The sequence below is a fragment of the Delphinus delphis genome, chromosome 3 (assembly GCF_949987515.2).
Source record: "Delphinus delphis chromosome 3, mDelDel1.2, whole genome shotgun sequence".
NCBI lineage: Eukaryota > Metazoa > Chordata > Mammalia > Artiodactyla > Delphinidae > Delphinus > Delphinus delphis.
This window is the reverse complement of record NC_082685.1, coordinates 57,835,835-57,860,013: the sequence shown is the minus strand read 5'-3', so window position 1 is coordinate 57,860,013 and position 24,179 is coordinate 57,835,835. Positions and strand designations below refer to the sequence as shown.

At 49.4% G+C, this 24,179-nt stretch overlaps 1 long non-coding RNA gene across 1 annotated transcript in view; it reads left to right on the top strand.

Moving 5' to 3' along the window:
• The window catches only part of LOC132423251 (uncharacterized), a 150,134-nt gene that overhangs the window by 69,898 nt on the left and 56,057 nt on the right, over window positions 1–24,179 (top strand). The gene's annotated exons all lie outside the window — the stretch shown is intronic.

The following is a 24,179-nucleotide window of genomic DNA, read 5'->3' as shown; positions in this document are numbered from 1 at the left end:
CAGTCAGAATGGTATATTAGGTCTGTTTATCCACCCACTCCACATTCCCCTTGTGACTCTGTACTGGTCAAAACTTGGCTGCAGGCAATGTCGTATACCACATGACACCCCTCACCCCAATGTCTTAAACTACCACTTACCCACTTCCATCCCCCTCCGGGTGATTGAACCAGAGGGAGGTTCTGACCCAAGGTTAGTCAGTTCATGGGCTAGCCAGTCACCTCTAATTTATGGTCCAGTGGAAAAAAGATAAGTTGAGCCAATCTGATTCCCTCTATTAGAAACCTCAACCTAAAGCAAAGAGTTCCCTAGCAGCAACCAGAGCCTGCAAGAGAAGCCAACTTGCCCAGTGCAGCTGAATCACATTAGCAGTGAGTGGAGCCTGACAAGGAAGAGCCATGACCTCCAGTTGCTGTGGAGCCTTGAATCTAGACTCCTCCCCAGCTCCAGTGCCTGCCCCTGGAGGCCCTATGTGGCTCCTCATGATCTGACACTAACCTTATATGCTTGAGCTAACTTGAGAGGGGGGTCCTCTTTTCCCATAAGAGTTGGACTCACAGGGTTGTACAGTGACAGAGTCAGAATCTGAACCCAAGCTCATCTGACTGCATAGCCTGTACTTGTCTCATTTTTCCACACTGCAGAGGGGGAGTCACTGAGCAGTTCAAGGGCCCAACACCGTGGGAGTGAACATAGTCAACTTTGGAGAGAGGTACCAAGTTAAAGAAGGAAGTGTGAGGGACTTCCCTGGTGGTCCGGTGGTTAAGATTCTGCACTTCCACTGCAGGGGGTGCAGGTTCGATCCCTGGTGGGGGAACTAAGATTCCTCATGGCGTGCAGCACGGCCAAAAAAAAAGTATGTGTGAGGAACAGTTTCCTGCTGGGTGCTGTGAGGTGGTCAAAAGGTTGATTAATAGCGGCTGGCCTTGCTTTGGGAATCCCTCCTGAGAAGTACACACCATGCTAGCTAGAAGCCCTTGCGCTGCCAGTTACAGTTCGGTGTGCAACATCATGTGTGAAGTGACTAGTCATCAGTGACATCACTCAGTGATGCCACTCCCATAAAGGCCCTAGACTTTGGGCAGGTCAGAGTGAGGAACTACAAAGAGCACAGGATTTGGAACTGGGCAGATTAGGATTCAAATCCTCTTCCTGCCTGTCTGTCCTTGGGAAGGGCAGCACTACTTTCCCAGTCTTTTCTTGTATCCTCATTGGCAGAAATGGAGAAAAGTCCTACCTCGCAATAAGGATTATGAGATAAATATGCAAGACCCTACACTGGGGAAGTTAGTGTTTGATGGGTACAGTGTTTGAGTTGGGTAAGATGAAAATGCTCTGGAGAGGGATGGTAGTGATGGCTGCACAAGAATGTGAATGTACTTAATGCCACAGAACTGTACATTTAAAAATGGTTAAAATGGTAAATTTTATGTCATGTATACTTTACATTTAAAAAAAAAAAAGGCTTTAAATTGGTCTCCCATTAGCAAGTGCTTTGTAGATGCTGGTTTCTGTTTTAATCCCCTGTGGCAGAAGCCAAGGTCCAGTAACTCCTGGTGCCCTTAACCCAAGGCAACCCTCTGGCCTCTCCTCCAAGACCATGAGGCATGGGGCCCACCACAGCCCCTGCCCTAGAGAGCTGGAGGCCCATCATGGCAATGAATTAAAGTCCCCAGACCTGGGAAGTCAGGACACAGCTATGAACTGAGCACTTTCTAGGGCAAGAGGCCAAGACTTGAAGCTGCTGAGGCAGAGGAGAACTGAGTTTGAGACTTGACCAGGCCCAGCCTCAAGATGCTAGGCTACAGGGCAGTGCTCTGACTGCTGAGGCTCTCTGCCCTGGAGAGGAGCACCAGAGAGAATGCTCATCAGGGAAGAGTGGGTGGTTGATCTGCATCTCTGTTGGTAATTCCAGAGCTTTCTGGGAGGGCTCCTTTCTCTGTAGCCATCAGTTTTCTGATCACACCACTAGCGATGCTCATTATGTGCTGTGTGGAGCTGGGCTGGTGCCCCCACCCCTTCCTCACCGTAACCTCCTCCAAAGTTGCACGTGTGTTAATATGATAATGCTGTGATAATGACCAGGAGATGACTTCAGGTAACTGATTAGGCCTTCTGAGGCATGGCATCTGAGGCACCTCTTTAATTTTCCCTGGTGAGGAGGCAGCCAGGGCCCAGGGCTGGAGCACAGGCGCTGGCTGGGAAATTGCATCCGGGAAAGCACTGAGGGGGAAAATTGGAAGTATCAGAATTTCCCAGGTTGCTGTTCCACAGGGGCCAAACATCGTTAGCAGCAGCACTAATTATGATCCAGGAGTGTCAGGCCTGGCTGCCTAGCCTGCCCAGGCAGTCCTTGAAAGCGGCCTTGGGAGCCAGCAGGGCAGAGGTATAGCTGCAGGGAAGCCTGGGAAGCTGGGAGAGGAGAGACTGCAGGGTCATTCAGACATGTGGGGAAGGGGAGCTTGTTAAGATTCAGTGGCTGGGTGCCCTCCTGTCCTTCAGAATGCTTGGGACTGTGATAGGAAGGGTGGAAGTCAGATTGCCGGAATGATTTCTACCTGACGGGAATTGAGAGTTGTCTCGACTCCCTCTCTTTTCATTCTCTCTTGTCCTCAACGCTCCCCTGAAAATTCTCTTGTCAGTGTCACTGGTGGCTTCTCATTTCAGCGGGATCTCTTAGTCCTCCTCTTACTCATCCTAGCAGCAACATCTGACACGGATGGTTGCTTGTTTCTTCTTTTTTTTTTTTTAAAGATTTATTTATTTACTTATTTTGGCTGCGTTGGGTCTTTTTATTTATTTATTTGTTTGTTTGTTTATTTATTTAATTATGGCTGTGTTGGGTCTGTGTTGCTGCGCGGGCTTTCTCTAGTTGTGTTGAGCGGGGGCTACTCTTCGTTGCGGTGCATGGGCTACTCAACGCAGTGGCTTCTCTTGTTGCGGAGCACAGGCTCTAGGTGTGTGGGCTTCAGTAGTTGCGGCACACAGGCTTCAGTAGTTGTGGCTCACGGGCTCTAGAGCACAGGCTCAGTAGCTGTGGCACATGGGCTTAGTTGCTCCGCAGCATGTGAGATCTTCCCAGACCAGGGCTTAAACCCATGTCCCCTGCATTGGCAGGCGGATTCTTAACCACTGAGCCACCAAGGAAGCCCCCGCATTGGGTCTTTGTTGCTGCACATGGGCTTTCTCTAGTTGTGGCGAGCGGGGGCTACTCTGTTGCTGTGCACAGGCTTCTCATTGCAGTGGCTTCTCTTGTTGCAGAGCACAGGCTCTACGCATGCGGGCTTCAGTAGTTGCAGCACACAGGCTCAGTAGTTGTGGCTCACAGGCTCTAGACTGCAGGCTCAGTAGTTGTGGTGTAAGGGCTTAGTTGCTCTGTGGCATGTAGATCTTCCCGGACCAGGGATCGAACCTGTGTTCCCTGCATTGGCAGGTGGATTCTTAACCACTGCACCACCAGGGCAGTCCCGCTCGTTTCTTCTTAAAACATCCTCTTCCTTTGGCTTCCCAGATACTCCTCTCTCAGTTCTCCTCCACCTCCTCAGTTTCCTGTGCTGGCTCCTCATTTCCCCCATCTCTGATGCCCTAGGACTGTCATCACACCTTTGTTGTTTCTCCACTCTCCCTAGGTAATCCCATCTACCTTAGGACATTAAAGTCAGCTACATGTTAATGGCTCCCAAATGGATATCTTCAGCCCCTACATCTCCCCTGAACGGTAGACTCATATCCAGCTGCTACTCGACATCTCCCTGTGAATGTTGCTCATAGTCCACTCAAACTCACTGTCCCCCAGTCTTTTCCACGGCAATAAATGCAACTCTACCAGATACCAAACTTTGGTGTCATTCCTGGATCCTCTCTTTCTTTCACGCCTCCTTATCTAATTCCTCAGAAAATGTTGTCAGTTCTACCCTTTAGATTATCTCCAGAATCTGGTCACTTATCTCCAGTTACACCATTCCCACCCTCATCAGAGCCACCATCATTACTTGCCTAGGCAATTGCAGTCACCTCTGAATTGGTTACAATTTAGATTAGGCTGCTACATCAGAGTCTCCAAAATATAGTGTTTTGTACAAGATAGATTACTTCTTTCTCAAGTATGAACCTGTGCATAAGTGGTCTGGGCTTGATACAGTCACTCCATAATGTCAGGGATCCTAGCTTCTCGTGGCTTGCTGCTCTGTCATCTTCAACATATAACTTCCATTTTGTGGCCTAAGATAGCTGCTCCAGCTGCCACTTTCATGTCCATGAGATTCCAGTCCATGGAAAGGGGAAAAGGAAGAAGTGGGTGGCAGGCCCCTTCCTATAAGAACATGACCTGAAAGTTGCAGATATCCCTCTGCTCACATCCCATCTGTCAGCATTTTGTCACATGGCCACACTTAGCTGCAAGGGGGCTTGGGAAATGTAGTCCTTTTTCTGAGCAGCATTGTGCCAAGCTAAAATGTGGAAGGAGAGACTGAATTTGGGGGGAAAATAAGTGGGCTCTGCCATAGCTCCTAAGTGGTTTTCCTGCTTCTGCTCTACTCCCTGCAGGTTGTTCTCAACACAGAAGCCAGAGTAGTCCTGTAAAATCAGAACATGTCCCTCCTCTGTGCAGAACTTTCTAATCACTTCTCTCTCACTAGGAATGAATTCTAAAATCCTTACCATAGTCTACAAGGTCCTATGTAATTTGAGCACCATTCTCTCTCTGATCTTATCTCCTACCGATTGCCCCATTGTTTACTTCACTCCAGGCATGCTGGACTCCTTGCAAAATGCCCCCTCTGCAGGGCTTTTGCATTGCTATTCCCTCTGCCTGGGACACTGTCCCCTCAGATAGCTGCAAGTCTAGCTCCTTCACTTCCGTCAGGTATCTGCTCAAATGCTACCTCCTCAGAACAACTTTTCTTAACCCCTATTCCCACCATCCCTAGCCCCCTTACCTACTTTGGTTTTTTTCCAAGACAATTAACACCAACTGAAATATATGTTTCTCCCCACTAGGCCATACGATCTATGGTCCACATATAGCAGGTGTGCTACAAATTCTTGTTGAATGATTGAATGAATGGATGAAGATGGCAGTGCCTGGGATCAAAGGTGGCAGGATGGGGCTTCTTTCCTAATCCTTTCAGGGAGGACTCATTTCTTGATCTCTGTTGTGGTTCCATTTTGGAAACAGAGACTAGCTAGTTTCTTGCTTCTGGGTACTCCCTTCCGTTCAGTTTATCAAATATTCATTAGGCAGCTAGTGCGTTAGGTATTTAGTACGGTGGATATAAAAGGAGAATAAGTACTATAGATTAGTACTGGCCCTCAGGAAACTTACAGGTTGGTTAAGAGCCTAAATTTTGTCCTTTTTTTTTTCTTTGCAAGTCTGGCCATTCAGGTGCAGTATAAAAGATCAGGAAAAGAGTGATTCCTCTCTTTCTTTATGGCAGCACTGTGAACTGGTGTGGCCTAGGTAGGAGGAGAGGGGTGGGTATGAAGAAAGGCTGTCTTAGTATAGATTATAGTTTTAGGTTATGATGGGCTTCTGTCTCTTACTCTTTATGGAGTAGGGCCTTACTCACTGCTGGTCTGCTTAAGAAATAGTTTGAAATAGTTCTCATTCAATGGATGAGGGGAAAAGACATAAGACACAGCAGGTAGCCAAAGGGCTAGGGAGATGGAGTGGAGGGATGGGAGTTTTAGGGGGGCCCAGCTGACGGGAAAGGTAGCTCAGAAAAGCTGAGCAGGAGATAAATTACCTGAGCAGGAGATAAATTACCATTATCCTTTCCTGCTCTGGGCAAAATGCAAAAGGTCAGGGTTGGTTATTTTCCCCAGACTCCTCTGTGCAGGGCCACTTAGACACTGTTCTGACATTTATAGTCCAAGAAGATCAGAGGACTCCTCTGAGGCCTAGCTTTGGATTTCCACATTGGGAAAATTCCTTTTTTTTTTCCCCTTTGGATGAGGCTGCTTGTTGCATCCCCCCCTAATTTTCCCTTCTCTTGACATTTCCCTTCCATCTGAGAGGTAGAGCCAAGAGCAGTGGCTCTTAAACTTAAACAAGCATTGGAACTGCCTGGAGGGCTTGTTAAAATAAGATTGCAGGTTGTCACAGCCAGAATTTACTAATTCAGTAGGTCTGGGGTAGGGCCTGAGAATTTACGTTCATAGCAAGTTCCCAGCTGCTGGTCCCAACCACATTGGGAAAATCTCTGGCTTAGAGCAACTAATTTGGGTCTAAAGGTATCCCATCCCTGACCTTCCACTCCGGTCCTTTCCCCTAATTCCCCAGCTACCAGGAAGTGGGCCTTGAGTTATCACAAGATTAAATTAGATGTCAAGGATTTCCTGATTATGAGGGTTATTGGCCAAGGCAGTCCCAGTCCCAGGAATCAACCTCCCTGTGAATCCTTGACAATCTCCTCTACTCCCATATGTCTGGGTGCATGCAGATCTGGTCCCCCCCACCCCCCACCCCCTGCCATGCATGGAGGTCGGGGGGAGGCCCTCCTCAGGCAGGGAATCCCTCGATCTGAGAGTTGCAGAAACTGTTGCAGGTGGAGGATTGGAGAACAATAGATGCAGAGTAAGTAGAGGGAACCCCCTCCCCTCCTAGATTTCTGTTTCTTTGAGATTAAAATATTTGTTTCTTCCTGGGTTTTGCTCATGCCCATGACTGGCAAACCATTTATGCTTAATGTCCCCAGCCCATTAGCAGCCCAGCATGGGGCTCTGCTAATCAGGCTCCTTAATGGCTGCTCTGTGAAGAGTAAGGTCGTGAGTGTCTGCACCAGCTTCCCAGCCTCAGCTAGAGAGAAGCGTCTAGACAAAGATCAGGGCCTAGATAGGCTCAGAGGTGTCCTAAGAATGATTCATGCCAGTGTAGCAGGCCCATCTAACTCATGGTAACCTGTCTTCCCACCTCCATTTTGGTAGAGATGCCAGATTAGGCCCCTTGGTCACCTTGGCTGAAATAAGAAGATACCCACCCCCCCCACTCCAGCCTTCTCTCTCCTGCATTAGAAGACAGTGAGCTTCTCTGGAAGCATATTCCTGTACCAGTGACCCTCATCCAAAATTTGTTGAGCACCTCTGTGCATGAAAGTCTCTCTCCTACATCACCTGCTTCCCCCTTCAAAATCCAAAAGCCTATTTGTTCTGTTACCAGATAGGTGATGAGGGCCTTTTGGTCTGGAATCTGGGGAATCCCTGAGGACCATTTAACTCTAAGACCCTGCAGTTCTGTGTTGGCTACTATTTTGGCAGCTGCTCTTTTTTTTTAAATATTTATTTATTTATTTGGCTGAGCCGGGTCTGAGTTGTGGCATGTGGGATCTTCGTTGCGGCATGAGGGATCTTTAGTTGCGGCATGCAATCTCTTAGTTGCAGCATGTGGGATCTAGTTCCCTGACCAGGGATCGAACCTGGGCCCCCTGCATTGGGAGCGCGGGGTCTTAGCCACTGGACCACCAGGGAAGTCCCTCTGCAGCTGCTCTTAAAGAATTTGTGTTCTGTGGCTTTGATCTACAGAGCGTATATTTGTAGTGCCCTCATTTAAGGGTAACCAGATAATCACAGAGAGGAGGCCATGCCTTGAATCCCATCTCAAAATATTTGTCTCTTGCTCTCTTGACATCTCATGATGCATTTGATCCGACTAGATAACTCAAACTACTGGCAGTTCCATAAGGCCCTGAGACGGAAAGATATTCTCTCCCCCGCCCCAACTACCCCCTTCAATGAAATACTTGAGAGAAGAGATGAGTTTCTACTATTAAGAGGCATGGAGGGAGCCAGCAAGTGCCAGTAACTGGTTCCTGCTTGCCCTCCCCTCATTTCTGGGAACTCCAGGGCCTGGGACAGGTTGAGCACCTCTAAGGGGGGCCCCAACACTGAGCCTCAACAGCCATCAGAATCACAGGGCTGGATAATGCTGACTTTTCTCCCTCCAGGCAGGGAGAGCCCATATGGGCATCTGTATTTTAAGCCACCAATAAGCAGGCTGGTTGGCCAAGAGCTTGTGGGCCTCCTCTTTCCCGCTTTTTCAGCCTCAGGTCTAAGCCATGGGGAACCCTCTCCAATCTGCTGGAACAGACCATCACAAGCTGCTCCTGTTGTGGTCTGGGCTGCCAGCTCCCCAGCCTGCTGCTGCTGGAAGAAGGCTGCAATGTCAGTAATCAGTCCACAACATCCCTCCACATGCCAGCCCTTTGTGGGGGAGGGGAGCCCATTTGGAAAGAATCACATCTGAAGCAGGCGGTTTGGAGAGGCTTGGGGAGAATGGAGGAAGGGAGAAACGCTCAGGTCGCCAATTGGGCAAAGCCACGTTTTAGCCAGGCCACATTGTGTCCACACTTTTCCCGTAGCCCAGCCTTCCCACATGGCCTGTTCAGGTCCATCTGCCCAGTTCTCATACCCTCTACTGCTCCTGGGCCCTGGAGAAATGTCAGCATTTCCCTTCTTTGTCCCTTCTGCCTCCTGGGCCCCACTTGGCCCACCCCCAAGATGTACAAACATCCAGCTGGAGACTGGCTTGGAGGCAGGCAGTGTAAGCAGGGCAGGGGCTAGAACTGTAGTTTTGAGCTGATGATACTGTGTTCCAGAGCCAAGGGTAGGTGGACATACTTAGCAACTGAAATGTTACCTGTTTCTTGGCCTCCTATCCTACCAGGACATGATCTTCCTGAAGCAGACTTTATTTTATTTTTTTTGGCCGCACTGCGCGGCACGTGAAATCTTAGTTCCCTAACCAGGGATCGAACCCGCACCCCCTGCAGTGGAAACAGGGCTTCCTGCTTACAGGGAAAATGACAAAGTCTTAACCGTTGGACCGCCAGGGAAGTCCCCTGAAGCAGACTTTAGAAGTAGACCAGTGCTTGATTCAGATCTGTCCCTTTTCTAGCTGGTAGCTTTGGGCACGTCAACTCCTATGAATCTTTACTTCCTCAACTGTAAAATGAGGGCATTAAGTAGGGTAATTTGAGAAGGAATGAGTAAACTGGGAACTGCAGTACAGATCTTAGTTATCATTCTAATGCCCTGCCCTTTTGGGTGCCCCTGGATGCTGATCACACAGGGGACGCTCTCTTGTCTGCCTGAGGGGTCAGGATGCTCTGAGAAGCAGCCCCACCCTGTCCGGGAGCAGCCAGAGCCCTGAAACCTCCAGGAAGGGGTGCTTAAACCCGTATCTGTGTTGTTTTTCCAAGGACCCAAGGGAGTGGGCTGGCTTGAAGATAACTGAGGTCACAGGAGGTGCCGTGAGGTGCCGGGGTGGGGGTGGGTCTCATTTCCTTCACTTTGCCCCGGAAGTCCCCAGAGTATGTGTGTGCAGAGTTTTTCTCCTGCCTGGCCCTGGCCAGGTTTGGAGGAGGAATCCCCACTGAAGATTGATGTCACAGACTTGCCTTCCCCTCCCCCAGCCTCACCTTTGGTGATTTAAAGAAATTATTTGGACACAGTAGTTAACAGAAGTAGGTTGCTAGTGTGTGGGCGAATTCATCACTGTCTCCCTGCATTCCAAGAGCAGATCTGTCTTTCAGGGTGAGATATCCCCGTGTGACTTTCCAAGGTCTGAGAAATACAGGCTACCTTCGGAGGGCAGAGTTGGGGGCAGGCTGGACAGGGATTTGGGGAAGGTGGGGTGACTGCAAAGTGGCTGTAGGGGTTGGCTGGGAGGTCTTTCCCTTTTGTTTCTTTAATTATGGGAGAAGGGAGGCAGAGGGTATTGGCACTGCTGGGAATGTTGCTGCCCCAGACCCACCCCCACCCCCAGCTGGGAAGTAGGCATATCCTCTGCAGTCCACTCCTCAGGGTGAGGAGGGCTGTTTTTGCAGCTGTCAGGTGGCAGTGATGAAAGAGGTGGAGGGGAGGGGAGGAAAAGGGAGGTTGTCTGATGGGGTCGTGCTCTGGAGGGAAGAGGACTGGCTCTCCTCCCTTCCATCCCGCCATTCGACCAGCTCAGCACTTCCTGGAGGTAGCACTCAGACAGGGAGCTGTTTTGAAAGCACAGAGACCTAGTGCTAGAAGGCTTGGAGGCTGGGAGGGGGGCTGTGAAAAGGGGAAGATAATTATGCAGGTAGGGGCAGAAGTCTCTGGCCAGGAAAGGACTGCTGCCCTGCTACAGCCCCACAGCCAGCCAGGCCTTCCGCACAATCTAAGCACACATGTGTGTACGTGTGCATGCACACTCACGCCTACATTTAGTGGGAGCGCAGAGATGCAGCTATGAAATGCTTACAGGGAAAATGACTAGAGACAGTGCTGAGGCTCATTCCCTACCTCTCTAGCCATTCAGATGGTTTCTCAGATATTTACTTGGGTCTTAGCTGGTCATCTCTCTACCCCTTATTTTACTCCTTTCTCTTCTCTAGGTTTCTCGATGTCCTGTCTCTTTTCCCCCCTCCCTCACCGTCTCTGATCTTGAAAATGGGAAGTGTTGGAAGAAGACCCTCCCTTCTAGCTGCCACTATTTAGGATGCAGCGAGATGGATTTAAATCAGGTTAAAGAAAGAACTAGGAGTGGGGAGTAGTGGGTGGTCAGGACAGAAGGCAGCCACGAGGGGTGGAGGTAGGGGGCTGTGGAACCCTATAGACTCATAGAATGGTGGAGCTAAAGAGACCTGAAGAATCTTCTAGTCTCTCTTGAGCTTACAGATGTGGAGCTGAAGGTGCTTTTGGAAACAGCTATTATTATCTGTATTATCAATGGTAAATTTGGTCATGTCTCCCTGGCACCTAAGGGAGTTGCTGGGGAGAAACGGGGTCTCTCCTGTGCTCCCCGAGGTTGGCAGATCTTCCACCACTCACTCACTGAGGTGATTGACTGAATGTGGCACAACCTCTTCTGTCTGAGGCTCAGTGGAGGCGGCTGATTTTGCTATGTCATATGTGACTTTTCTCCTAAAGCCAGGGACATCTACAGACTGGACAGCCCTCCTCTGAGCTCTGGGCATGTGCCCAGAGGCCAGGCTACAGGGCCCCGGTGTGTTGTCCTTCTCCCAGGTCGACTGCTCTCTGGACGTTCCCCTCCTCAGTGACCCCTGGGGAAATCCAGCTCTGATTCACACTCTGGCAGTGAGTAAAGGGGGCAGCATAAAACGTGGCCCCTTCTGTTGGAGCAACTAGAATTGGCTTTCACTCCTTCCTTCCTCCACTCCCGACTGGCTTCAGACAAGCCAGACAGCAGGGGGCACTCCTGGGTCATCCTAGGAGAGGATTCTGTGGGGCCACCTTCAGCCTGGACTCTGAGAACATTAGAAATTTTGTCTGTTCACCTGTCATTCTGAGGGTGAGCTGGGGAGACCCTTTGAGAGTTGGAAGCAATCTTTTTTCTAGCAGGCAGAGACAGAGACTTGAGAGAAAAATTGCTTTCCTTAACTGTCCCTGAGACTCCTTGGGCTGAAAGGAACCTGACTTCTGCCTCTGGGAGACCAGTTAGTAGGGCAGGTCTCTATCTGGGAGCCACGGCCAAGACCAGGTGGGCCCAGTTTGGAGACGGTGTAACTCCTGGCCCCTTGCTATTCCCTAACAGCTAACGCTGGTTTAGCTGTCTTTGGGGAGCTAAGTTTTCTTCAGAATGACTTCCGGATTAATCTGTGTTGCTAATACCCATGCCCTGCCCACTAGGTTCTTCATCATGGCAGCGGGGTGGGGAGAGGCTTTTTCTCTTTTTCCCAGACCTAACACAGTCCTCTGTGACTATTCCTGGACCTGTCTTGGAGTCTGATGGGGATGGGGTGCAGCAGGGAGTGCTGAGCAGGTCGGTGGGATGTGGCTCATTCCTGACCTGTAGCTGACCCAGCTGGGGCTTTCTGGGCAGCAGCTGCCCTGAGGGAAAGCCCCTAATAGAAGACTTCCCAAGGCCCCCCACTCCTGCTTTCTCTCCAGTTGTCTCCCTCAGACTTCCTCATCCCCTACCCAGTCATCCCAAAGCCACCAACCCTCAGGACTGCCTCCTCTCCAGTAACAGGGCCTGTGTTAGTATTGACTTATGGGCACAGGGATGGTAAAATGCCTGTATCAGGAGTTCTCTCTGTCCAAAGAATCGGGAGGAGGCCAGTGTATAGTGACTGGTGTGCAGGATGGGATCTCTGAGCTGGAGACAAAGGTATTGTTGCTAGCTGAGCTGAGGGCACAGGTTCAAATCTGTGAATTTATTCTGGTGGAGTACATGTTCGAATCATCCTCAGAACTGATCTCTCACTTCAGAGCCCAAAATTATTGGTTCTCCCTAGAGTCTGACTCTGCAGAAACCACCTCATCCCACAGGGCCTCAGGTTTGCTGTAAACATTAAGGCAGCAGTTCTCCAAGCTACGGAGGAGAGAAGGGTTAGCGGAATGGAAAGAAATCCAGTGTTGGAGGCCTTGGCTCCAATGTCTTGAGCATCCTGACAGCCCTAGCCCCACCTGTCCCCCACTGAGGGATCAACTCTCAAGCTCTCTAGGGCAGTAGAGGTTAGGGACCGGGCCTTCTCCAGCTGAAAATCTGCAGAGGTGAATTCCATAGCTTACCTGTAGCCTTTTCCCTGTGTCTCCCATCTCCTTTAACCAAGACATTTTCCTGAGGTTTCACCTAAGTTCTTCCAGCTGCAGTTGTAGCCTAGGTTTTAGCTTGTGGCATACCCTGGAGACCCTGGGACGCCCTCCCATGTAGTTTGTGTGCGATTGGACCAGTGAGGTACAGATGTGTGGAAAGGGCTGAGTATGAGTCTCAGCCTTCATGGGTCTCAAAGGTCAGAAGTGTGACTAGGCCCTGGAGGAGTGTTGGTGTTTCCAGAGAGGAAGATGGTGAGGGATTGGGAGCAGTCTGCAGTTGCTTGCCATATCTGAGATCTCCTTATGGAAATGAGGCCTCAGGTGGACCAACAAAAGACAGGAACAAGAGGCACTGTAGCTCCACCCATGTGGTCTCTCATCCATTCTCTTGTGTTCCCTCCTCCAGCTTGGCACCTGACCCTCTGTGTAGGGACAAAACATTTTTCCATTCTAAATGACCATTTACCCCTTTCCTCCAGGATACTGATCTAGCTGGACATCAACCTAAGGCTCCTGAGACAGAAGTGAGGGAGTACAGAAGTCAAAGGCTTATTTCTGGTCCAGAAGTGAGTTAGAAGTTCACCACAATTCCAGAAGGCTCATTTTCACAGCCAATACTACTTAGGGAACTAGGAGTTTCAGCCAGCTCAGGGATAGCTTCCAGGTACATAATCTGAAGGCCCGGGGCTGGGGGAAGGGGAAGGGAGATGTAGAAATCCTAATAAGAACAGCTCCAATTCATTAGGCATTTTCTATGGGGAAGATATTGTTCTAAGCATTTCACATGCTTTATCTTGTTTAATCTTCAACCCACTGAACCATGATTCCTATTTTACAGATGAGTAAATGAAGGCACACATTTATAATAAAAATTAAAATACTAATAATAAGGATAAAATTTTAACAGCTAAAATTTTGGGGTTTTTTACATCTTTATTGGAGTATAATTGCTTTACAACGGTGCGTTAGTTTCTGCTTTATAACAAAGTGAATCAGTTATACATATACATATGTTCCCATATCTCTTCCCTCTTGCGTCTCCCTCCCTCCCACCCTCCCTATCCCACCCCTCTAGGTGGTCACAAAGCACTGAGCTGATCTCCCAGTGCTATGCGGCTGCTTCCCACTAGCTATCTATTTTACGTTTGGTAGTGTATATATGTCCATGCCACTCTCTCGCTTTGTCACAACTTACCCTTCCCCCTCCCCCATATCCTCAAGTCCATTCTCTAGTAGGTCTGTGTCTTTATTCCCATCTTACCCCTAGGTTCTTCATGACCTTTTTTTTTTCCTTAGATTCCATATATATGTGTTAGCATACGGTATTTGTTTTTCTCTTTCTGACTTACTTCACTCTGTATGACAGAATCTAGGTCCATCCACCTCACTACAAATAACTCAATTTCGTTTCTTTTTATGGCTGAGTAATATTCCATTGTATATATGTGCCACATCTTCTTTATCCATTCATCCGATGATGGACACTTAGGTTGCTTCCAACTCCTGGCTATTGTAAATAGAGCTGCAATGAACATTTTGGTACATGACTCTTTTTGAATTATGGTTTTCTCAGGGTATATGCCCAGTAGTGGGATTGCTGGGTTGTATGGTAGTTCTATTTGTAGTTTTTTAAGGAACCTCCATACTGTTCTCCATAGTGGCTGTGTCAATTTACATTCCCACCAGCAGGGCAAGAATGTTCCCTTTTTTCCACACCTTCTGCAGCATTTATTGTTTCTAGATTTTTTGATGATGGCCATTCTGACCTGTGTGAGATGATATCTCATTGTAGTTTTTTTTTTTTTTTTTGCGGTACGCGGGCCTCTCACTGTTGTGGCCTCTCCCGTTGCAGAGCACAGGCTCCGGACGCGCAGGCTCAGCGGCCATTGCTCACAGGCCCACCCGCTCTGCGATATGTGGGATTTTCCCGAACCGGGGCACGAACCCGTGTCCCCTGCATCGGCAGGCGGACTCTCAACCACTGCACCACCAGGGAAGCCCTCATTGTAGTTTTGATTTGCATTTCTCTAATGATTAATGATGTTGAGCATTCTTTCATGTGTTTGTTGGCAATCTGTATATCTTCTTTGGAGAAATGTCTATTTAGGTCTTCTGCCCATTTTTGGATTGGGTTTTATGTTTTTTTGTTATTGAGCTACATGAGCTGCTTGTAAATTTTGGAGATTAATCCTTTGTCCGTTGCTTCATTTGCAAATAATAAGGATAAAATTTTAACAGCTAAAATTTTTTTAAAAACTGACCTAGTCCCAGGCCTTGCACAAGCACATTATATGTATGATATTATTAAGTCCTGGGAATTTATCATATTATCCCCATATTCAGCCAAGGAAACTGAGCCTGAGAGAGAAATGACTTGACCAAGGTCACAGAGTCTTAGAAAGTGAGCAAGCCAAGAGTCAACCCACTTCTGTCTGATTCCAAAGCAGCCCATGCTCATGATCCCTTAGCAACAGTGCCTCCCTCATGAAGAGAGCAGGTAGTTATGAAAGAGAGTCCCGCTGGATTTTAAAAGCAGAGATTGGGGCCAGGAGCCGCAACGTCTGCCATTTTGGGAAGCTGTGGAAGAGCTGCCACCGCCCCCCCGCCCCAACAGTGAGGGAAGCTTTGATCCTGTCTTCTCACCCACCTGGGACTGGGCTGTGTAAACCCACAAACTGCAGGAAAACAAGTCGGAACAGACTGGACAGGGAGGCAGGGGATGCTTCTCTGGCCTGAAGCCTCTGCCTCTTTGCTCACTCTGAGATGTGTGTTCCCACCCTGGCAACCTGTCGTGGGGCTGCTGTCAGTCTCCGCTCTCTCTCTCTCTCTTCATCATCACTGTGAATCTTGCTGGGCTGTTGTTGCCTTGGTAACTTGATGGGAAGCTCTTGAGGTTTTCTGGAACCAGAGAGGGCTATGGAGGGAGGAACCAGCCTCTGTTAGACTGCTGGTCACAAAAGGAAGAAACCATTCCAGTGCTCGTGGCCCCTGCCAGCCAGTCAGCCAGTTTTTCTTTGGGTCTGACCTCAGCCTCTTCTGTTGCATCTGCAGGAGCTTAACAGCCTTTAGGGCTGGGGCTGGGGCTGAGAGGAGGAAGCTGTCAGGTACTGCTCTGCCCTTGGAGTTGGCTCACACAGTCGCCAGTGCTGCCTGGACTCCTGCTTGCTCCTGTGTCCTGGCCCTGAAGTCTTAATTGGTTTTATGAAGTTCAATGCCTATTTTTTATGAGACAGATAATTATGGTGAGGGGAGGTCAGGCCCTCCTCTGCTAGGCTTGGCAAGGACTCCAGAATTGCTGACTCACCAGTCATCACCAGGCAGATTGATGGGAGCAGGGTGGGCAGGGGCAGACCTGGGGGGAGCAGGGGATACTCACCGCAGAAGGAGGTGCTGAGTCTCCAGGCTTGCAGTCCCTGTGATGGGATCAGGGAGGAGAATGCACACCACTTGCCTCTTGAAGGAGCCCACACATCTGAGGTGGGCACCTGTGGATGCTGTCCTTCCCGGTTGTTGGTGGGTGGGAGGTGTGGCTCTTCTTCCAGGGATTCCTGGCAGCTCTCTCAGGCCTCCTAGGGGGATTTCTACATGGGGCTGTCTCTGGCTGTGCCAAGAAACCCTCAATCTCGACACAGTTACTACCTGAGGAGCTGTTTCTTCCTCCCTCTCTCTTTCCAGTCTTCTTCCTTTACCTCTCCTGCAGTCTCAGTCTGAAATATGACCTATGTCTTTCTTAGGTCAGTCTCTATAACACGTCTCTGTTTCTCTCTTGGTTTTTCCCCTAGTTCTAGTCCATGATAATTTCTTTCTCTCTCTCTCTCCACCCCCCCCACCCCAATCTCTCATTCTTTCTCTCCTCCCCAGGTGGGAATTGACTTGTTGCCCATTGGAGGACAGTTGCACTCTGTGATTCACTGCTGGCACAGGCAGGGTATGAGGATAGTGGGGAGTAGGTGGGGGGCAGTGGAACAAGAAATTCTACTAATGCTAGGATGACTCCCCTCCAACGCTCATGGCCACGTGGGGCAGAGGTTTATGTGCATCTCTTTGGGCTAGGAGCTACTGTCCCTGTTTGTGACTCGCAGGTAGGCTGAGAGGTTGGCCCTGCCCCTAGACCAGGAACAGGACCCCCTCGCTCTCTGGGAAGGACCTTTGACAACCTGCTCTGGCTCTAGTTACTGTCTGTGTGTCCTCATGTCCTCCTCCAAAGGGAGAGAAGGTGATTGACCCATTCATGGCAGACACATAATTGCACTTTTAGATTGAGCCAGTTGCTAGATATGGCTGGCAGTGGTACACAATGACCTCAGGAAGACCCTTACCTACTCCACATATTGTTAAACTCCCTCCTCCCTTTGCTTTCTGACTCAGTCGCCAACTCCCCAGAAGTCGCTTCTTCTTTAGAGTGAGTCCAATCTTGCAGAAAAAGAAGAAAGGAAGAATAGGACTGGAGCTGCCCAGGTCAGGTGGGCCAGAGTCCCTGACAGCAGAGGCCAGGCCCTCTTCCGTCTCATCCTCCTCCATTTAATTAGCTAATGTCTGTAAAGGCCTGGGCAGCAGAAAAGCCCTGTACAAATGTTGAGCACAATTTTATTTCCAAGACTTGCCAAGAATATATTTGCAGACTTGAGGGAAAGGTCACTGGGCCTTCCTGGGACAAAAGGAGGACTCCTTGCCGTGCCCAGAGAAAGGACACTCCTGGGAAGCCAGGATTGGGCAAGGAGAGGCCACAGTGGAGGCCAGGGCCCCTGCCTCTCTGGTGCTTCAGCTGAGCATCTTGGCACCATGCCTGCTTCACACTGCTCCCTGCCCCTCCTGACTCCCAGGGTCCTAAAGGCTCAGCCCTCTCTGCAGAGACCACCCTCAGAGACTTTCCTCCAGGAGATTATGCTAATATTCACACCAACTAGTATTTATTGAACACTTACTATGTTCCGGGCTTTGCTAAGGGGGCTGGAGCTCTTCAGCTTGGGGAAAAGTGGCTGCCTCTTGGTACAGTGGGGTGGGGAGCTTTCCAGTGAAGCAAGCCCCTGTGTGCTGTAACCAGGTCTGTTTGAAGTCTCTCTGAAACCTTTAGGAGGGGGGTATCACTTATCTCCTCTGACCAATGAGAGAAGTTCCTGTTCTGTAATCCAGGTCCCTCTAGTGTGGATGTTCTGCAAGCTTCTGGACTCTCCTGTCCTTTCCCCAATGACAAGTCACCTGGTCCTAAATCCATTATGAAATGGATTGGCCCTACCATCATTGACGCCAATTAGCCTAGATAATGCTGCCTGTCCAAGGAGCAGCTTTCCAGTTTTTGCTCCAAGGCCTGATTTTGTGTCCCTGCCTCTCTCAGAATTCTATGTTATCCCATACCTAGGAGCAGTCCCCTCATTCCATCTCTGGGCAGGACTTGGTTTTGGGTGAGGGCCAGAGGGCAGAGTCTGGGAGAATAGAATAGCCAGCCTTACCCCTCACAGCTCACAACCATGGTCAAGGTGAGCACTTTGGGAGGGCAGGAGAGACAGCAAAGCAGGGATTGGAGGCTCCCAGAAATGCAGGCAGGCCAGGCCAGGAATATTGATAACGTATTTCTAAAATCCTCTGGGCTTCCTTTGTCCATCCACTTACCCTCTGAAATCTGAACAGAGCTAGAATGGGCTTTCTGAGAGACAGGGTCCTTGAGCCCCCAAGTCCCACCAGCCTCCATTCTGTTCCCAGTTGTTCTCTGGCTTCTTTCCAGAGCCCGGGAGCTTCCATGTGTCATCAGTTCATTGTCATTCTGATAAAAGTCATTAGTCCTTGAAAAAGCATGACTCCTCAGCTGAGGCCAGGCCCCCACAACCTGAGAAGGAGTACAGATGGATGGAGACTTAGGGGGAGGGTGCAGACACAAACACAGCCATACAGGCACACAGTGGTGCCTGTTCCAAGGGGAGTGTGTAAATGGACACAAACCCTCCAGCGGACACATTGCACATACCTTTACACACAGGCACAGGAATGTTTCACGTGCCCAGGTGTAGAGCTGTACCAGAGAGCCCCCAGCACCATATCACCGTAGCCACACTCGGTTGCTTACAGCCCCTGAGATTCAGTCAACACCTAGATCCGCCATGCAGCATCCAGCAGCCTCAGCCTCCTGCAAACCCAGCGGGCAGCCTCCCTAGATTGGGGGTGGGGGAGGAGAGTGGAATGTGGAAGCCGAGGTTAGAGATCTGCCAGTTCCATTAGCCTCAAGAAGCATGTCTGGAATCTAAAAGCGCAGGGACAAGGGCACTGCGGAGCAATTCCTGACAGCGGGTTTATATTTCCCACCCCCTCCCCCACCAGGAAGCTCCGTGTGGTCAATAAAGCCATTTACGGATTAGAGCAGCTCCCTCAATAAAAGCTGCTTATTCAAAAGGTGCTTTCAGTTAATTTGCATTTACTTCATGGATATTATAATGTGTGGAAGAGCTGCCTCCTCGGTCTCCCTTCCTGTTCCGATTTTGAGTCCCTGGCCCACACACCCCCTCTTCCTTCCACGCTCCTGTCCTCTGCCCCAACCAGTGGGCACAGGTATCAGTTTGGGATGGGCCATGATTTGCAACAACCCAGGAACCTTGAGGGGGAGTAGGAGGTGATGAACTCTGGCCACTGACCCATGGTAGGGGGGCAGCTCCAAGGACAGCCAGAAAGGGACAGAGCTGAGAGTTTTCCCAAAAGAGAGGGAGGAGGGTCGAGGCCCTGGGGGAGCCCCGGCTGGTTCCCTCAGGTTGGGTACAAGCCTGATCTCCTAGGGAAGGGGAATCTGTTTGCTGTTTGAAAATGAGGATGCTATGGGTATTGGTAGAGTCAGCTTCAATTTCCAGGACTTCCTCTGACAACCACCTCCCATGCATTCAGTTCATTCAGAGAATATTTAATTAATACCTACTGTGTGCTAGGCTTTATGCTAAGCATCTGGAATAGAGTGGTGAACAATACAGTATGGCCCCTGCCCTTACAGAGATTCCAGTATCATGGGGGAAACCCACAAAAAAAAAAAAAAAAAAAGAGGAAACCAGCTGAGGAGTACAGAATTACAAATTACAGAATATATAATAAGTACTATAAAGTGAACAAACAGGGTGCTGACATAGAAAGAGGGACCTAGTTCAGATGAAGTAATCAGCGAAGGGTGGTGACATAGGAAGAGACCTAGAAGAGTAGGAGCCAGAGGAAGAACACTTCAGGTTTCAGGAACTGCCAGTGCAAAGGCCCTGTGGCAGGAGTGTTGGAGAAACGGAAAGCAGTGTGGCTAGAGTGAGGCAATAAAAGGAGGAGTGGTACCCAATGAGGTTGGTATGGTCAAGATGGGCAAGGTCAGGTCTTGTGAACCATGGGAAGGAATTTGATGTTATCCTAAAGGAAGAAGGAGGCTCACAAAGAGGTTTAATCAGGGAAGCAAGAGGCATGATCTCACCTCCGTTCAGCAGGAAGATGTGTTAGGAGGGTACTAGTGGATGCAAGTAGAGGGGTGAGGAGGCCATTGTAGTCATCCTTGCAAAGAGAAACAGGAAGGTGAAAAGGAAAGCATCTACCTTTTTTTAAAAGTAGGAGAATCACAGTCCTCAAGGAATCAAGAAGTCCTCTCTTTTTAAAAAATTTTTATTTATTTATTTATTTTTGGCTGAGTTGGATCTTTGTTGCTGGGCGCAGTGCAGAGAGCAGGGGCTACTCTTCATTGTGGTGCGCGGGCTTCTCATTACAGTGGCTTCTCTTGTTGCGGAGCATGGGCTCTAGGCGCATGGGCTTCAGTAGCTGTGGCACCTGGGCTCAGTAGTTGTGACATGCGGGCTCTAGAGTGCAGGCTCAGTAGTTGTGGCACATGGGCTTAGTTGCTCCGCGACATGTGGGATTTTCCTGGACCAGGGCTCGAACCATGTCCCCTGCCTTGGCAGACAGATTGTTAACCACTGCGCCACCAGGGAAGCTCAAGAAGTCCTCTCTTGATTTGTCCTTTTATCACTCTCAAGGTACACCATGGGGTTTCCCATCCCAGCTCAGGGCAGAGCCATGGCTTGTGCCTCCTCATCCCTACATCAGTACATAAGGAGGGTGCTATCTTCTGGAGACTCTCCAGGGAAGGCCCCCACCTGCTTCCTTCTGGCACATCCTGCAGGACTGGGAGGAGAGTGCCTTTCTGCGAGGAGTGGTTAGTTTCATTGCCTTCATGCCCAAGTGATCTGGAGCATGCACACTGGGCAGTGTTCAGCTCAGGCCTGGCCAACTCAGGTAGACACAGAGCCACCTACCCCTACTCCCCAAGCCAGGGTCCCAGAGACCCTAGAGCCAATTCCAGCTCCTCCTACCATCAATCAGGGGACAGGAAGGCTGTCAGAATCAGGACTAGGGGAAGGGGGGCCACTCAGAGCCTGAACCACCCCCCAGGGATGCGGGAATATGAGGCGAGGAGCCTGAGCTTGAACATTTATAGGTAGCACTCAGGGTTGAAAACTGATTTATAGTCTGAACACAGGCAGAAGGGAGCGGGGGGAAGGTGGGGAGCTTTGTGTACAGTGCAGCCTTGTTGGGCGGCGGTAATTATATATTACATTGAACTGTCCTTGCAGCACAGTGAAGGGCAGTGGGAATGAGACTCTAAATCACACTTACCTGATGCTCCCCATAGCTCACCTCCCTGTGATGTGGCCCTAGAGCCCAGGGCTTACACTTCTGTGCGCACGCACACTCATACACACAGCACCTGGGGGGGAACCAACCTGACTGGGGACCCAGAGAGCAGGAAGATAGAATGTTATCACCTCTGGCAGCTTCCAGGGGCTGCTCATCCTGCAGGCCTCATTGTTTATTGCCCCTACACATCCCCCATTCTCTATCCCTCTTCTTCCACCAGTGCCTGAATGTAGGCTGTATCATTTGAAGACATCCCTGTTCACCCTTCATTTGTTCACTCCTGCAACATCTTTCTTCTCCACATCACAGTCACTAGCTTCATTTAGGACCTCATCACTTCTCTCCTGGATTTTTGTAACCATTTCCTAACACACCCTCACCTGTAATCCATCATCCTTTATTTTTTGCTGTGGCGATCTTCCTAAACACAACTCTGACCATAATCTTGATCTCATTTATCAGGGAATTATAGGAGTGGGGAGAAATGGCCAAAGATTTGGGGGTCTTGAGGGCCCAGGAGGGAGGAAGCCTCCTCAGGCTTATCTCAGGTTGGTGATTGTTGGCTCACCCTGAGCAATCAGCACAGGAGGAACACTGGTACTCATCCTTCCTTCCCTGGCAGGACCCTGAACCTTAGACCAATCACCTTGTGCCTCCCTCCAGGCCCCTGGCCACAAGTGGCTGGCACTTCCTAGTTCATTAGAGAGGTTTTCATGCTTAGTAGAGATGAAAAAGGGCTCTGGGGTCAGAAAGACCTGGATTTAGATTGTGGCCCATGAACACGCACAAGTTGTTTCGGTAGTGAACTGATTAGGATCAAGAACTCTGCAGCCAGACTGCCTGAGTTTGAGTCTTTGCTCTGCTACTCTTTAGTCTAGCTAGGGCAAGTTCCTTAACCTCTCTGTGCAGTTTCTCCATTTCTAAAAATAAGGGTAATAATGGTACCTACTTCATAGAGTTGTCATGCAGATTGAAAGAACACAATAATAATACATGTAATTATCCCTGCTGTTACAACAAGGTTGTGAGTGTGAGCTGTTATTATTTTAATACCACCTCTCTTAGCCTCAGTTTCCTTGTCTATAACAAATCTCCATAATATATCTCCTCCCTCCCTCAAGGTTGTTGTGAAGATCAAATGCCGTGTTCCCTTTAGAAACTCTCAAAGGCTTTACAAATGTAAGATATAATTATTATTCAATATCAGGTACTTGCTCCCTGAAGTTCAGATTTTGGGCAGGAGGGCCGCATTCCCTTTAACAACAAAGCAGTTACCTTCATCCTCCTCCAACGCCAGCCTCAAGGCAGGAAACTGTGGAGTCCTGGAGCCAGGAGCAGCCTTGGAGCTCATCTGGGTCTTCGACCCAGAGGAAGGGGCTTATAAGGTCACGTAGACAGACGGGCATCTCTGATAGACAGATGATCTCAAAGGAGGCTGCTAATTAAATTAGAAATAGAGAATTTATTCTCTTCACTGCAGAGGTGGACCCAGGTTTTGTGGGTCTCAAAGTTCATACAATCTGGGGAAGTTCTCTTTAAGAAAAAGAATACAAAATTATAGACATTAAAATTAAGGGCAGGGCTTCCCTGGTGGCGCAGTGGTTGAGAATCTGCCTGCTAATGCAAGGGGACGTGGGTTCGAGCCCTGGTCTGGGAGGATCCCACAAGCCGCAGAGCAACTAGGCCCGTGAGCCACAACTACTGAGCCTGCGCGTCTGGAGCCTGTGCTCCGCAACAAGAGAGGCCACGATAGTGAGAGGCCCGCACACTGCGATGAAGAGGGGACCCCGCTCGCCACAACTAGAGAAAGCCCTCGCACAGAAATGAAGACCCAACACAGCAAAAATAAATAAATTAATTAATAAACTCCTACCCCCAACATCTTAAAAAAAAAAAATTAAGGGCGGCCTTTGGAAGGGGCCTGTGGAAATGTGTAGCCCCAAAGCTTAAGCTTCATTAGCTTTATGGAAAATCCACCTCTGCCACCATGTCAAATGGGCAATGAACGAATACTTGTGAGTTTGTTGCTTATGGCCAAAACAAACCATTTCCACCACAGGCCAGGGTCTCCGGAGGACTGCAGTGGGCTCATCCTCCACCCAGACTCTGGAAGTTACCCCATTACTTGGGCTGTGGGTTCTCCACTACCTTCACCCCAGGCTAATTGTTTTTTTTTTCAAGACCCGCAAGCTATTTATTTTTGGTTTCAATGTATTTGCATGTGATTTACATAGCATTAATATTACCATTCATATTTGGAACCCTTCCTCTGCCCCAGCTTAAGCTGGATTCCTGGGACTTAGTTAACAAGGGCGATCCAACTCTCTCTCTTCCCAGGATGTAGAGGGAAAGATATAGTCAATTTGGGGGTGGGTAGGAGAGGGGGATATTATGAAATTTGTCTTGGAGAGTTTCTAAAGTCTCTGACTCTACTCAAATTGTCCTCTTCCACATACCCCATCCCCTGCCAACAACATCCCTTCCCAATTTCCCCATGATTATGAATTTGGAAATGAACATATTCAAGGACACTCACCTATTCAAATGCTGGGCTTACTTTGGCTCAAGCGTGCGGCCCCTGAAGTTAAGAGGCACAAGGTAATCAAGATGCCAGTAGATGAGCACACAGGAGCTCTTCCTCAGATCACTTCCAGGGAGAATCACCCCCTAGAGTCCCCTAGCATTGTTTGATGCCCAGTTTATTCCCCTCACTGATGGAAACAGATGGCAGGTGGGAGTATATTTCAGTGTGTGTGGTGTGTGCTGTGTGTGTGTGCGTGCACGCGCTCTTGCAGGTAAGTGTGTGCACACATGTGTGAGACAGTGAATGCCCATGTGCACATTAGTACATCTACTAAGACAGGCAGATGAATTGGAGGTGAGGCTGTGGGAAGGAAGGTCTCAGTCTAAGAAAACCACATTGTGGTTCTAAATGACACCAAAGGTGAAGTCTGCTTCCCCAGTCTTGCCCTGTAATGGGGAGGCAAAAAGAAGCTAGAAAGGTAAGAGAATGTCTC